The sequence below is a fragment of the Macaca nemestrina genome, chromosome 1, assembly GCF_043159975.1.
Source record: "Macaca nemestrina isolate mMacNem1 chromosome 1, mMacNem.hap1, whole genome shotgun sequence".
Classification (NCBI taxonomy): domain Eukaryota; kingdom Metazoa; phylum Chordata; class Mammalia; order Primates; family Cercopithecidae; genus Macaca; species Macaca nemestrina.
Window position 1 is genome coordinate 73,170,510 of NC_092125.1, and position 15,419 is coordinate 73,185,928.

Sequence of the window (15,419 nt, forward strand, 5' to 3'; positions counted from 1 at the left end):
TAAACATTGCCAGGAAAATCCAGCAGGGTGCAGAAGTAAAGCTGCTGCCAAGGAGTAGGCAGGAGAAAGGAAACGTAGGCTTTACGGATGGGGCATTTATTTTGCTTCTGGCGGAGTAGGGTGGCATGAACTTCCTAAGGCAGGTATAGGGATCTGAGTGGAGCAAGTGCTTCTGCACTGACACCTGACACCCTGTGGACTCACTGGAACTACCAGATGTTCCGTAGGCATCTGTGGAACAAGGGTGACAAGAGACACATGGAATAAAGCAATCTTTGAATGGGGTCAGTATTTGGTCAAGGATTTCCAGGCTGGAGTCAAGGCTAGGAGCATCCTAGGTGTCAAGGTTGCATCCGTATAAGCCTCTCACAGGGTTAGCGCACAGTTTTAAGAGGTCCAGTTTTGCAGAAGCCCAGTTCACTTTTGCAGTGATTATGTTTCTAATCCTAGCATTCAAGGCTGTGTAAGTCTATGCCGTCTTTCCGACTTCTAACGTTGCTTTCATACAAAAACACTTGCTCTAGCTCAGGTTATTGAAGGAGTAGGCTTAAAGCGACCATCTTGGCTAACACCGTGAAATCCCGTCTCTACTAAAAATACAAAAACTTAGCCGGGCGTGGTGGCAGGCGCCTGTAGTCCCAGCTATTTGGGAGGCTGAGTCAGGAGAATGGCGCCAACCCGGGAGGCGGAGCTTGCAGTGAGCCGATATCGCGCCACTGCACTCCAGCCTGGGAGACAGGACAAGACTCCGTCTAAAAAAAAAAAAAAAAACATATATATATATATATATATGTCTTGCAATATTTTGCCATATTTTTTTCTCATGTTATTGTTCTGACATCTCAAAATCTTACCTATGTACTAAGTGCCACCTCCTTTATAAAACTTTTCATGCCTGAAATTCCCATTGAACAAATGTTGCTTAAATATCAAAGAGCCCTAAATGAGAAAAACAAAACGAAACATCTCAGCAATTAATTTTTATACACTGTGTAGGAGACAGTACTTATCTGTCTTATCTGGGTACTTATCAAACATGTTTTAGTGGTATATAAAACCAAAACCAATTGCCCCACTCTTGTCTTTATATCCATCTCCACCCACCAGAACTAACACATTTAATAGCCTATGGACTAAACTACATCTTTCTCTTGCTCAAACATATGTCTATAAAACATATGTTCATTACATATCCACAGGAGTTTTTTTTTTTTTTTTTAAACTGAAATAAAGCTGTATTATACATATTATGTTGCAGTTTGTGAATTTAGCCTTATAATATCTCTTGGACATAAATTCGTTAAAAGCTGAGCTATCCGATGGTTAAGTACCAAGGTTTTAGGGTCATAGTGCCTGGGTTCAGATCCAAACCCCGGAGGTAAATAATCATGTAACTCTTCATAAATTTACTTATTTAACCTCTTAGTTTTCTCATTGGTTAAATGAGGATAATATTTTGAATATTATTGTGGGATTATGGTGACGGTTAACTAAGTTTAGACATATAAAGTACTCTAGAAGAGCACACTCAATAAAGGTGCTATACGTTGCTCCTTCAGGTCAGAAAATATACATACACACAGACTTTTATACTTTTATGTAAGTGATACTATTATAAGGCTTTCTTTACAGTATAACGTTTTCTTTCCTTTTTCTGTTTCCTTATTTTCACCTTATTCTCTGTCTTCACTCTCCTATATTTACCTCTGCCATGCCATTTACTTTAAGTAATAAGAATATTGATAACTGTAAACCTCCTTAACTAATGTGGCCTAATATGTATTATTCTGTATTATTTCAAATGATTACCTAAATTTATGTCACGTGATATACTTATGTGCATACATATACACGTATATGTGGGTATGTTTTTGTCAATATTTACACTACAGAAATAAACCATATTGTACACAATTTTTCATGCATCTTACTTTTTTCTGAATCAGTAATAACTTCTGGAAATCCATTAGGTCTGAAAGTGTAGCTGAATAATATTCTGTGCTGTGGATTACCATGGTTTATTCCTTTATGTGCATATTTTTGCCACTACAAAGGGTGCTGCAATAAACATCTGAATTCACATGTCCTTCCTTACTGACAGCTGTATTTCTACGGAATATACACCAAGGAGTAGGATTGCTTGGTCAAAAGGCTTATGTATTTTTACATTTTAATAAATGTTGCCCAATTGCTTTCTTAAAAAGCTGTACCAATTTACATTTTTAGCAGCAATGTAGAAAATGCTTTGTTCCACAAATCCCTACCAATAGCGTTATCACTATTTAAAATTTGTTTTGGCCTCATAGGGTTAAAGTGATCATTTATTATTACTTCAGTTTCTGTTTCCCTGTTAGTGAATTTAAAATATATATACACTTATTTTTTGACCCTTTGGATTTGCTCAACTGTGAATAGCTTATTTATATCTCTTGCTCATTTTTTCCCGTCAGGTGGTTGTTTGTTTCTTATCAATTTTTAAAGCTCTCTTCATGTAATTATAGCTTTTAAACTCTTATCTGTCATCTGCATTGCAAACATGTTTCCTAAATCTACCATTTGTTTACTGTCTTTGTTAATAGTATCTTCTGCTACACAAGGTTTTTATTAGCTTCTGTCCTAGTCTTCCCCAGAAATCCTAGTAAAACAGTAATATCATATTTATATTTAACCCTTTAATCCATTTGATTTTTTGTAAATAACATGAAATAGGCTCATTAATGTTTTTAGAATGAATACTCGGTTTGGGGACAAATTTTGTAAATAGGTCGCCTTTTTTTTCTCCCTGAAAATGAATAACCCCTGGACCAATATTCACTTCTAATGTATACACTCTGTCTTTTCTGGATTATCCCTCTGTTCCACTGATTTACTTTTTCATATGTCTGCCTTCCCTATATTGTTTTGATTTCAGTAGCTTTATGGTATATCCTGATACCTGATTAGGTAAATATCCCCTTATTTTAATTTTAGTTTATTCATAGGCATTTTCATTCCATATGGACTTTAAATTTTTATGCAATTCAAGTTGAAAGGAAGTGTAACTGAACTGTGGGATTCTACTGAGAATGGCATCGTGTGTGTGTGTGTGTATGTGTAAACAAATATATACATACATCCTTATCTTAGGAAGGCTAATTTTTTATATTAACTTATTCCATTTGAAAACAGGGCATGTAATTTTATTTTTTCAGAACATTTTTCATTCTTACAACAGGATTTATAGCTTTCATGGGCTCTATCCCTTGCTTATTCTATTTAGTTTACATTATCATTTTCAAGGCATTTTTTTTTCTCCTCTTTCTTTTTCCAAGTATATTATTAGGAAGGAAAAATTTATTAAGTCTACTTTCCTTGTTCATACACAGTAATTCTATCAAATATTCTTATCAGTGCCAGTAGTTATTTTCTCTTTGTAAATCTCTTGGATTTTCAAGTACATAATCATATCAGCAAAACAGAGATAATTTTATTTTATTTTATTTTTATTTCTTTATTTTTTTATTATACTTTAAGTTCTAGCGTACATGTGCACAACATGCAGGTTTGTTACATATGTATACATGTGCCATGTTGGTGTGCTGCACCCATTAACTCGTCATTTACATTAGGTATATCTCCTAATGCTATCCCTCCCCCCCAACCCCCTCCCCACAATAGGACCCAGTGTGTAATGCTCCCCTTCCTGTGTGCAAGTGATCTCATTGTTCAATTCCCACCTATGAGTGAGAACATGTGGTATTTGGTTTTCTGTTCTTGCGATAGTTTGCTGAGAATGATGGTTTCCAGCTGCATCCATGTCCCTACAAAGGACATGAACTCATCCTTTTTTATGGCTGCATAGTATTCCATGGTGTGTATGTGCCATATTTTCTTAATCTAGTCTGTCACTGATGGACATTTGGGTTGGTTCCAAGTCTTTGCTATTGTGAATAGTGCCACAATAAACATACCTGTGCATGTGTCTTTATAGCAGCATGACTTATAATCCTTTGGGTATATCCCCAGTAATAGGATGGCTGGGTCAAATGGTATTTCTAGTTCTAGATCCTTGAGGAATAGCCACACTGTCTTCCACAATGGTTGAACTAGTTTACAGTCCCAGCAACAGTGTAAAAGTGTTCCTATTTCTCCATATCCTCTCCAGCACCTGTTGTTTCCTGACATTTTAATGATTGCCATTCTAACTGGTGTGAGATGGTATCTCATTGTGGTTTTGATTTGCATTTCTCTGATGGCCAGTGATGATGAGCATTTTTTTCATGTGTCTGTTGGCCATATGAATGTCTTCTTTTGATAAGTGTCTGTTCATATCCTTTGCACACTTTTTGATGGGGTTGTTTGTTTTTTTCTTGTAAATTTGATTGCGTTCTTTATAGGTTCTGGGGATTAGCCCTTTGTCAGATGAGTAGATTGCAAAAATTTTCTCCCATTCTGTAGGTTTCCTGTTCACTCTGATGGTAGTTTCTTTTGCTGTGCAGAAGCTCTTTAGTTTAATTAGATCCCATTTGTCAATTTTGTCTTTTGTTGCCTTTGCTTTTGGTGTTTTGGACATGAAGTCCTTGCCCATGTCTATGTCCTGAATGGTATTACCTAGGTTTTCTTCTAGGGTTTTTATGGTTTTAGGTCTAAGATTTAAGTCTCTAATCCATCTTGAATTAATTTTCGTATACGGAGTAAGGAAAGGATCCAGTTTCAGCTTTCTACTTATGGCTAGCCAATTTTCCCAGCACCATTTATTAAATAGGGAATCCTTTCCCCATTTCTTGTTTCTCTCAGGTTTGTCGAAGATCAGATGGCTGTAGATGTGTGTTATTATTTCTGCAGGCTCTGTTCTGTTCCATTGATCTATATCTCTGTTTTGGTACCAATAGCATGCTGTTTTGGTTACTGTAGCCTTGTAGTATAGTTTGAAGTCAGGTTGCGTGATGTCTCCAGCTTTGTTCTTTTGGTTTAGGATTGTCTTGGAGATGCGGGTCTTTTTTGGTTCCATATGAACTTTAAAACAGTTTTTTTCCAATTCTGTGAAGAAACTCATTGGTAGCTTGATGGGGATGGCATTGAATCTATAAATTACCTTGGGCCGTATGGCCATTTTCACATATTGATTCTTCCTATCCATGAGCAGGGTATATTCTTCCATTTGTTTGTGTCCTCTTTTATTTCATTGAGCAGTGGTTTGTAGTTCTCCTTGAAGAGGTCCTTTACATCCCTTGTAATTTGGATTCCTAGGTATTTTATTATCTTTGATGCAATTGTGAATGGGAGTTCATTCATGATTTGGCTCTCTGCTTGTCTGTTACTGGTGTATAAAAATGCTTGTGATTTTTGCACATTGATTTTGTATCCTGAGACTTTGCTGAAGTTGCTTATCAGCATAAGGAGATTTTGGGCTGAGACGATGGGGGTTTCTAAATATACAATCATGTCATCTGCAAAGAGGGATAATTTGACTTCTTCTTTTCCTGACTGAATACCCTTGATTTCTTTCTCTTGCCTGATTGCACTAGCCAGAACTTCCAACACTATGTTGAATAGGAGTGGTGAGAGAGGGCATCCCTGTCTTGTGCCAGTTTTCAAAGGGAATTTTTCCAGTTTTTGCCCATTCAGTATGATATTGGCTGTCGGTTTGTCATAAATAGCTGTTATTATTTTGCGATATGTTCCTTCAATACCAAATTTATTGAGAGTTTTTAGCATGAAGGGCTGTTGAATTTTGTCAAAGGCCTTTTCTGCATCTATTGAGATAATCATGTGGTTTCTGTCTTTGGTTCTGTTTATATGCTGGATTATGTTTATTGATTTGCGAATGTTGAACCAGCCTTGCATCCCAGGGATGAAGCCCACTTGATCATGGTCGATAAGCTTTTTGATGTGCTACTGGATTCAGTTTGCCAGCATTTTATTGAGGATTTTTGCATCGATGTTCATCAGGGACATTGGTCTAAAATTCTCTTTTTTTGGTGTATCTGTGTCAGGCTTTCGGATCAGGATGATGTTGGCCTCATAAAATGAGTTAGGGAGGATTCCCTCTTTTTCTATTGATTGGAATAGTTTCAGAAGGAATGGTACCAACTCATCCTTGTACCTCTGGTAGAGTTCAGCTGTGAATCCGTCTGGTCTTGGACTTTTTTTGGTTGGTAGGCTATTAATTATTGCCTCAATTTCAGAGCCTGCTATTGGTCTATTCAGGATTCAACTTCTTACTGGTTTAGTATTGGGAGAGTGTAAGTGTCCAGGAAATTATCAATTTCTTCTAGGTTTTCTAGTTTATTTGTAGAGGTGTTTATAGTATTCTCTGATGGTAGTTTGTATTTCTGTGGGGTCAGTGGTGATATCCCCTTTATCATTTTTAATTGCATCAATTTGATTCTTCTCTCTTTTCTTCTTTATCAGTCTTGCTAGCAGTCTACCAATTTTGTTGATCTTTTCAAAAAACCAGCTCCTGGATTCATTGATTTTTGGAGGGTTTTTTGTGTCTCTATCTCCTTCAGTTCTGCTCTGATCTTAGTTATTTCTAGCCTTCTGCTAGTTTTGAACGTGTTTGCTCTTGCTTCTCTAGTTCTTTTAATTGTGATGTTAGAGTGTCAATTTTAGATCTTTCCTGCTTTCTCTTGTGGGCATTTAGTGCTATAAATGTCCCTCTACACACTGCTTTAAATGTGTCCCAGAGATTCTGGTATGTTGTATCTTTGTTCTCATTGGTTTCAAAGAATATCTTTATTTCTTCCTTCATTTCGTTATGTACCCAGTAGTCATTCAGGAGCAGGTTGTTCAGTTTCCATGTAGTTGAGTAGTTTTGATTGAGTTTCTTGGTCCTGAGTTCTAGTTTAATTGCACTGTGGTCTGAGAGACAGTATGTTATAATTTCTGTTCTTTTACATTTGCTGAGGAGTGCTTTACTTCTAACTATGTGGTCAATTTTGGAATAAGTGCGATGTGGTGCTGAGAAGAATGTATATTGTGTTGATTTGGGGTGGAGAGTTTTGTAGATGTCCATTAGGTCTGCTTGGTGCAAAGTTGAGTTCAATTCCTGGGTATGCTTGTTAATTTTCTGTCTCGTTGATCTGTCTAATGTTGACAGTGGGGTGTTAAAGTCTCCCATTATTATTGTATGGGAGTCTAAGTCTCTTTGTAAGTCTCTAAGGACTTTCTTTATGAATCTGGGTACTCCTGAATTGGGTGCGTATATATTTAGGATAGTTAGCTCTTCTTGTTGAATTGATCCCTTTACCATTATGTAATGGCCTTCTTTGTCACTTTTGATCTTTGATGGTTTAAAGTCTGTTTTATCAAAGACTAGTATTGCAACCCCTGCTTTTTTTTGTTTTCCATTTGCTTGGTAGATCTTCCTCCATCCCTTTATTTTGAGCCTGTGTGTGTCTTTGCATGTGAGATTGGTCTCCTGAATACAGCAAACTGATGGGTCTTGACTCTTTATCCAATTTGCCAATCTGTGTCTTTTAATTGGACCATTTAGTCCATTTACATTTAAGGTTAATATATATATATATTTTTTTACCTTTAATGTTGCATCTAGTTAATTATTTTTTAAAATTTATTTATTATTATTATACTTTAAGTTGTAGGGTACATGTGCATAACTTGGAGGTTTGTTACATATGTATGCTTGTGCCTTGTTGGTGTGCTGCACCCATCAACTCGTCATTTACATCAGGTATAACTCCCAATGCAATCCCTCCCCCCTCCCCTCTCCCCATGATAGGCCCCGGTGTGTGATGTTCCCCTTCCTGAGTCCAAGTGATCTCATTGTTCAGTTCCCACCTATGAGTGAGAACATGCGGTGTTTGGTTTTCTGTTCTTGTGATAGTTTGCTAAGAATGATGGTTTCCAGCTGCATCCATGTCTCTACAAAGGACACAAACTCATCCTTTTTTATGGCTGCATAGTATTCCATGGTGTATATGTGCCACATTTTCTTAATCCAATCTGTCACTGATGGACATTTGGGTTGATTCCAAGTCTTTGCTATTGTGAATAGTGCCGCAATAAACATACGTGTGCATGTGTCTTTATAGCAGCATGATTTATAATCCTTTGGGTATATACCCAGTAATGGGATGGCTGGGTCATATGGTACATCTAGTTCTAGATCCTTGAGGAATCGCCATACTGTTTTCCATAATGGTTGAACTAGTTTACAATCCCAGCAACAGTGTAAAAGTGTTCCTATTTCTCCGCATCCTCTCCAGCACCCGTTGTTTCCTGACTTTTTAATGATCGCCATTCTAACTGGTGTGAGATGGTATCTCATTGTGGTTTTGATTTGCATTTCTCTGATGGCCAGTGATGATGAGCATTTTTTCATGTGTCTGTTGACTGTATGAATGTCTTCTTTTGAGAAATGTCTGTTCATATCCTTTGCCCACTTTTTGATGGGGTTGTTTGTTTTTTTCTTGTAAATTTGTTTGAGTTCTTTGTAGGTTCTGGATATTAGCCCTTTGTCAGATGAGTAGATTGCAAAAATTTTCTCCCATTCTGTAGGTTGCCTGTTCACTCTGATGGTAGTTTCTTTTGCTGTGCAGAAGCACTTTAGTTTAATGAGATCCCATTTGTCAATTTTGGCTTTTGTTGCTGTTGCTTTTGGTGTTTTAGACATGAAGTCTTTGCCCATGCCTATGTCCTGAATGGTACTACCAAGTTTTCCTCTAGGATTTTTATGGTATTAGGTCTAACATTTAAGTCTCGAATCCTTCTTGAATTAATTTTCGTATAAGGAGTAAGGAAAGGATCCAGTTTCAGCTTTCTACTTATGGCTAGCCAATTTTCCCAGCACCATTTATTAAATAGGGAATCCTTTCCCCATTTCTTGTTTCTCTCAGGTTTGTCAAAGATCAGATGGCTGTAGATGTGTGGTATTATTTCTGAGGACTCTGTTCTGTTCCATTGGTCTATATCTCTGTTTTGGTACCAGTACCATGCTGTTTTGGTTACTGTAGCCTTGTAGTATAGTTTGAAGTCAGGTAGCGTGATGCCTCCAGCTTTGTTCTTTTGACTTAGGATTGTCTTGGAGATGCGGGCTCTTTTTTGGTTCCATATGAACTTTAAAGCAGTTTTTTCCAATTCTGTGGAGAAACTCATTGGTAGCTTGATGGGGATGGCATTGAATCTATAAATTACCTTGGGCAGTATGGCCATTTTCACGATATTGATTCTTCCTATCCATGAGCATGGTATGTTCTTCCATTTGTTTGTGTCCTCTTTTATTTCACTGAGCAGTGGTTTGTAGTTCTCCTTGAAGAGGTCCTTTACATCCCTTGTAAGTTGGATTCCTAGGTATTTGATTCTCTTTGAAGCAATTGTGAATGGAAGTTCATTCCTGATTTGGCTCTCTGTTTGTCTGTTACTGGTGTATAAGAATGCTTGTGATTTTTGCACATTAATTTTGTATCCTGAGACTTTGCTGAAGTTGCTTATCAGCTTAAGGAGATTTTGGGCTGAGACAATGGGGTTTTCTAAATATACAATCATGTCATCTGCCAACAGGGACAGTTTGACTTCTTCTTTTCCTAACTGAATACCCTTGATTTCTTTCTCTTGCCTAATTGCCCTAGCCAGAACTTCCAACACTATGTTGAATAGGAGTGGTGAGAGAGGGCATCCCTGTCTTGTGCCAGTTTTCAAAGGGAATTTTTCCAGTTTTTGCCCATTCAGTATGATATTGGCTGTCGGTTTGTCATAAATAGATCTTATTATTTTGAGGTACGTTCCATCAATACCGAATTTATTGAGCGTTTTTAGCATGAAGGGCTGTTGAATTTTGTCAAAAGCCTTTTCTGCATCTATTGAGATAATCATGTGGTTCTTGTCTTTGGTTCTGTTTATATGCTGGATTATGTTTATTGATTTGCGAATGTTGAACCAGCCTTGCATCCCAGGGATGAAGCCCACTTGATCATGGTGGATAAGCTTTTTGATGTGTTGCTGAATCCAGTTTGCCAGTATTTTATTGAGGATTTTTGCATCAATGTTCATCAGGGATATTGGTCTAAAATTCTCTTTTTTTGTTGTGTCTCTGCCAGGCTTTGGTATCAGGATGATGTTGGCCTCATAAAATGAGTTAGGGAGGATTCCCTCTTTTTCTATTGATTGGAATAGTTTCAGAAGGAATGGTACCAACTCCTCCTTGTACCTCTGGTAGAATTCAGCTGTGAATCCATCTGGTCCTGGACTTTTTTTGGTTGGTAGGCTATTAATTATTGCCTCAATTTCAGAGCCTGCTATTGGTCTATTCAGGGATTCAACTTCTTCCTGGTTTAGTCTTGGAAGAGTGTAAGTGTCCAGGAAATTATCCATTTCTTCTAGATTTTCCAGTTTGTTTGCGTAGAGGTGTTTATAGTATTCTCTGATGGTAGTTTGTATTTCTGTGGGGTCAGTGGTGATATCCCCTTTATCATTTTTAATTGCATCAATTTGATTCTTCTCTCTTTTCTTCTTTATTGGTCTTGCTAGTGGTCTGTCAATTTTGTTGATCTTTTCAAAAAACCAACTCCTGGATTCATTGATATTTTTGGAGGGTTTTTTGTGTTTCTATCTCCTTCAGTTCTGCTCTGATCTTAGTTATTTCTAGCCTTCTGCTAGCTTTCGAATGTGTTTGCTCTTGCTTCTCTAGTTCTTTTAATTGTGATGTTAGAGTGTCAATTTTAGATCTTTCCTGCTTTCTCTTGTGGGCATTTAGTGCTATAAATTTCCCTCTACACACTGCTTTAAATGTGTCCCAGAGATTCTGGTATGTTGTATCTTTGTTCTCATTGGTTTCAAAGAACATCTTTATTTCTGCCTTCATTTCGTTATGTACCCAGTAGTCATTCAGGAGCAGGTTGTTCAGTTTCCATGTAGTTGAGCGGTTTTGATTGAGTTTCTTAGTCCTGAGTTGTAGTTTGATTGCACTGTGGTCTGAGAGACAGTTTGTTATAATTTCTGTTCTTGTACATTTGCTGAGGAGTGCTTTACTTCCAATTACGTGGTTGATTTTGGAGTAAGTACGATGTGGTGCTGAGAAGAATGTATATTCTGTTGATTTGGGGTGAAGAGTTCTATAGATGTCTATTAGGTCTGCTTGCTGCAGAGATGAGTTCAATTCCTGGATATCCTTGTTAACTTTCTGTCTCGGTGATCTGTCTAATGTTGACAGTGGAGTGTTGAAGTCTCCCATTATTATTGTATGGGAGTCTAAGTCTCTTTGTAAGTCTCTAAGGACTTGCTTGATGAATCTGGGTGCTCCTGTATTGGGTGCATATATATTTAGGATAGTTAGCTCTTCCTGTTGAATTGATCCCTTTACCATTATGTAATGGCCTTCTTTGTCTCTTTTGATCTCTGATGGTTTAAAGTCTGTTTTATCAGAGACTAGTATTGCAACCCCCGCTTTTTTTTGTTCTCCATTTGCTTGGTAAATCTTCCTCCATCCCTTTATTTTGAGCCTATGTATGTCTCTGCATGTCAGATGGGTCTCCTGAATACAGCAGACTGATGGGTCTTGACTCTTTATCCAGTTTGCCAGTCTGTGTCTTTTAATTGGAGCATTTAGTCCATTTACATTTAAGGTTAAGATTGTTATGTGTGAACTTGATCCTGCCATTATGATATTAACTGGTTATTTTGCTCGTTAGTTGATGCAGTTTCTTCCTAGCCTCGATGGTCTTTACATTTTGGCATGTTTTTGCAATGGCTGGTACCGGTTGTTCCTTTCCATGTTTAGTGCTTCCTTCAGGGTCTCTTGTAAGGCAGGCCTAGTGGTGACAAAATCTCTAAGCATTTGCTATCTGTAAAGGATTTTATTTCTCCTTCACTTATGAAACTTAGTTTGGCTGGATATGAAATTCTGGGTTTAAAATTCTTTTCTTTAAGAATGTTGAATATTGGCCCCCACTCTCTTCTGGCTTGGAGAGTTTCTGCCGAGAGATCTGCTGTTAGTCTGATGGGCTTCCCTTTGTGGGTAACCCGACCTTTCTCTCTGGCTGCCCTTAAGATTTTTTCCTTCATTTCAACTTTGGTGAATCTGGCAATTATGTGTCTTGGAGTTGCTCTTCTCGAGGAGTATCTTTGTGGCGTTCTCTGTATTTCCTGGATTTGAATGTTGGCCTGCCCTACTAGGTTGGGGAAGTTCTCCTGGATGATATCCTGAAGAGTGTTTTCCAACTTGGTTCCATTTTCCCCCTCACTTTCAGGCACCCCAATCAGACGTAGATTTGGTCTTTTTACATAATCCCATACTTCTTGCAGGCTTTGTTCATTTCTTTTTCTTCTTTTTTCTTTTGGTTTCTCTTCTCACTTCATTTCGTTCATTTGATCCTCAATCGCAGATACTCTTTCTTCCAGTTGATCGAGTCAGTTACTGAAGCTTGTGCATTTGTCACGTATTTCTCCTGTCATGGTTTTCATCTCTTTCATTTCGTTTATGACCTTCTCTGCATTAATTACTCTAGCCATCAATTCTTCCACTTTTTTTTCAAGATTTTTAGTTTCTTTGCACTGGGTACATAATTCCTCCTTTAGCTCTGAGAAATTTGATGGACTGAAGCCTTCTTCTCTCATCTCGTCAAAGTCATTCTCCGTCCAGCTTTGATCCGTTGCTGGCGATGAGCTGCGCTCCTTTGCCAGGGGAGATGCGCTCTTATTTTTTGAATTTCCAGCTTTTCTGCCCTGCTTTTTCCCCATCTTTGTGGTTTTATCTGCCTCTGGTCTTTGATGATGGTGATGTACTGATGGGGTTTTGGTGTAGGTGTCCTTCCTGTTTGATAGTTTTCCTTCTAACAGTCAGGACTCTCAGCTGTAGGTCTGTTGGAGATTGCTTGAGGTCCACTCCAGACCCTGTTTGCCTGGGTATCAGCAGCAGAGGCTGCAGAAGATAGAATATTTCTGAACAGCGAGTGTACTTGTCTGATTCTTGCTTTGGAAGCTTCCTCTCAGGGGTGTACTCCACCCTGTGAGGTGTGGGGTGTCAGATTGTCCCTAGTGGGGGATGTCTCCCAGTTAGGCTACTCAGGGGTCAGGGACCCACTTGAGCAGGGAGTCTGTCCCTTCTCAGATCTCAACCTCCGTGTTGGGAGATCCACTGCTCTCTTCAAAGCTGTCAGACAGAGTCATTTGCATCTGCAGAGGCTTCTGCTGTGTTTGTTATTGTTTACTGTGCCCTGTCCCCAGAGGTGGAGTCTACAGAGACAGGCAGGTTTCCTTGAGCTGCTGTGAGCTCCACCCAGTTCGAGCTTCCCAGCGGCTTTGTTTACCTACTTAAGCCTCAGCAATGGCGGGCGCCCCTCCCCCAGCCTCGCTGCTGCCTTGCCGGTAGATCACAGACTGCTGTGCTAGCAATGAGGGAGGCTCCGTGGGTGTGGGACCCTCCCGGCCAGGTGTGGGATATGATCTCCTGGTGTGCCTGTTTGCTTAAAGCGCAGAATTGGGGTGGGAGTTACCTGATTTTCCAGGTGTTGTGTGTCTCAGTTCCCCTGGCTAGGAAAAGGGATTCCCTTCCCCCTTGCGCTTCCCAAGTGAGGCAATGCCTCGCCCTGCTTCAGCTCTCGCTGGTCGGGCTGCAGCAGCTGAACAGCACCGATCGTCCGGCACTCTCCAGTGACATGAACCCAGTACCTCAGTTGAAAATGCAGAAATCACCAGTCTTCTGTGTCGCTCGCGCTGGGAGTTGGAGACAGGAGCTGTTCCTATTCGGCCATCTTGCTCCGCCCCCCGGTTAATATGGTTATGTGTGAACTTGATCCTGTCATTATGATATTAGCTGGTTATTTTGCTTGCTAATTGATGCAGTTTCTTCCTAGCATTGATGGACTTTACATTTTGACATGTTTTTGCAATGGCTGGTACCTGTTGTTCCTTTCCATGTTTAGTGCTTCCTTCAGGATCTCTTGCAGGGCAGGCCTGGTGGTGACAAAATCTCTAAGCATTTGTTTGTCTGTAAAGGATTTTATTTCTCCTTCACTTATGAAACTTAGTTTGGCTGGATATGAAATTCTGGGTTTAAAATTCTTTTCTTTAAGAATGTTGAATATTGGCCCCCATTCTCTTCTGGCTTGTAGAGTTTCTGCCAAGAGAACTGCTGTTAGTCTGATGGGCTTCCCTTTGTGGGTAATGTGACCTTTCTCTCTGGCTGCCCTTAAGATTTTTTCCTTCATTTCAACTTTGGTGAATCTGACAATTATGTGTCTTGGAGCTGCTCTTCTCGAGGAGTATCTTTGTGGTGTTCTCTGTATTTCCTGAATTTGAATGTTGGCCTACCTTACTAGGTTGAGGAAGTTCTCCTGGGTGATATCCTGCAGAGTGTTATCCAATTTGGTTCCATTTTCCCCGTTACTTTCAGGCACACCAATCAGATGTGGATTTGGTCTTTTCACATAATCCCATACTTCTTGGAGTCTTTGTTCATTTCTTTTTACTCTTTTTTCTCCATGCTTCTCTTCTCACTTCATTTCATTCATTTGATCTTCAATCGCTGATACTCTTTCTTCCATTTGATCGAGTTGGTTACTGAAGCTTGTACACTTGTCACGTAGTTCTCATGTTATGGTTTTCATCTCTATCCGTTCTTTTAAGGTCTTCTCTGCATTGATTATTCTAGTTATCCGTTCTTCCATTCTTTTTTCAAGGTTTTTAGTTACTTTGCGCTGGTTACATAGTTCCTCCTTTAGCTCTAAGAAGTTTGATTGACTGAAGCCTTCTTCTCTCAATTCATCAAAGTCATTCTCCGTCCAGCTTTGTTCCGTTGCTGGCAATGAGCTGCGTTCCTTTGGAGGGGGACATGCGCTCTGATTTTTTAATTTCCAACTTTTCTGCACTGCTTTTTCTACATCTTTGTGGTTTTATCTGCCTTTGGTCTTTGATGATGGTGACATACTGATGGGGTTTTGGTGTGGGTGTCATTTCTGTTTGTTTTCCTTGTAACAGTCAGGACCCTCAGCTGCAGGTCTGTTGGAATTTTCTTGAGGTCCACTCCAGACCCTGTTTGCCTGGGTATGAGCAGCAGCAGAAGATAGAATATTGCTGAACAGCTATTGTTGCTGTCTGATTCTCGCTCTGGAAGCTTCGTCTCAGGGGTGTACCCTGCCGTGTGAGGTGTGAGGTGTAGGTCTGCACCTAGTGGGGGATGTCTCCCATTTAGGCTACTCAGGGGTCAGGGACCCACTTGAGCAGGCAGTCTGTCCGTTCTCAGATCTCAACCTCCATGCTGGGGGATCCACTGCTCTCTTCAAAGCTATCAGACAGGGGCATTTACCTCTGCCAAGGTTTCTGCTGCTTTTTGTTCAGCTATGCCTTGTCCCCAGAGGAGGAGTCTACAGAGGCCGGCAGGCCTCCTTGAGCTGTGGTGTGCTCCATCCAGTTCGAGCTTCCTGGAGGCTTTGTTTACCTACTTAAGCCTCAGCAATGGCAGGCGCCCCTCCCCTAGCCTC

The 15,419-nt window shown here is 39.5% G+C and overlaps 1 protein-coding gene and 1 long non-coding RNA gene across 2 annotated transcripts in view; one reads left to right on the top strand and one right to left on the bottom strand.

Annotated features, from left to right (window-relative positions):
• The window catches only part of LOC105493522 (potassium two pore domain channel subfamily K member 2), a 235,399-nt gene that overhangs the window by 18,740 nt on the left and 201,240 nt on the right, over positions 1 to 15,419 (top strand). The window lies entirely within an intron of this gene.
• The window catches only part of LOC139356620 (uncharacterized), a 36,164-nt gene that overhangs the window by 9,460 nt on the left and 11,285 nt on the right, over positions 1 to 15,419 (bottom strand). The window contains exon 2 of the long non-coding RNA XR_011608724.1: positions 855 to 939. This is a non-coding gene — a long non-coding RNA (uncharacterized lncRNA). The remainder of the gene's footprint in view (positions 1 to 854; positions 940 to 15,419) is intronic.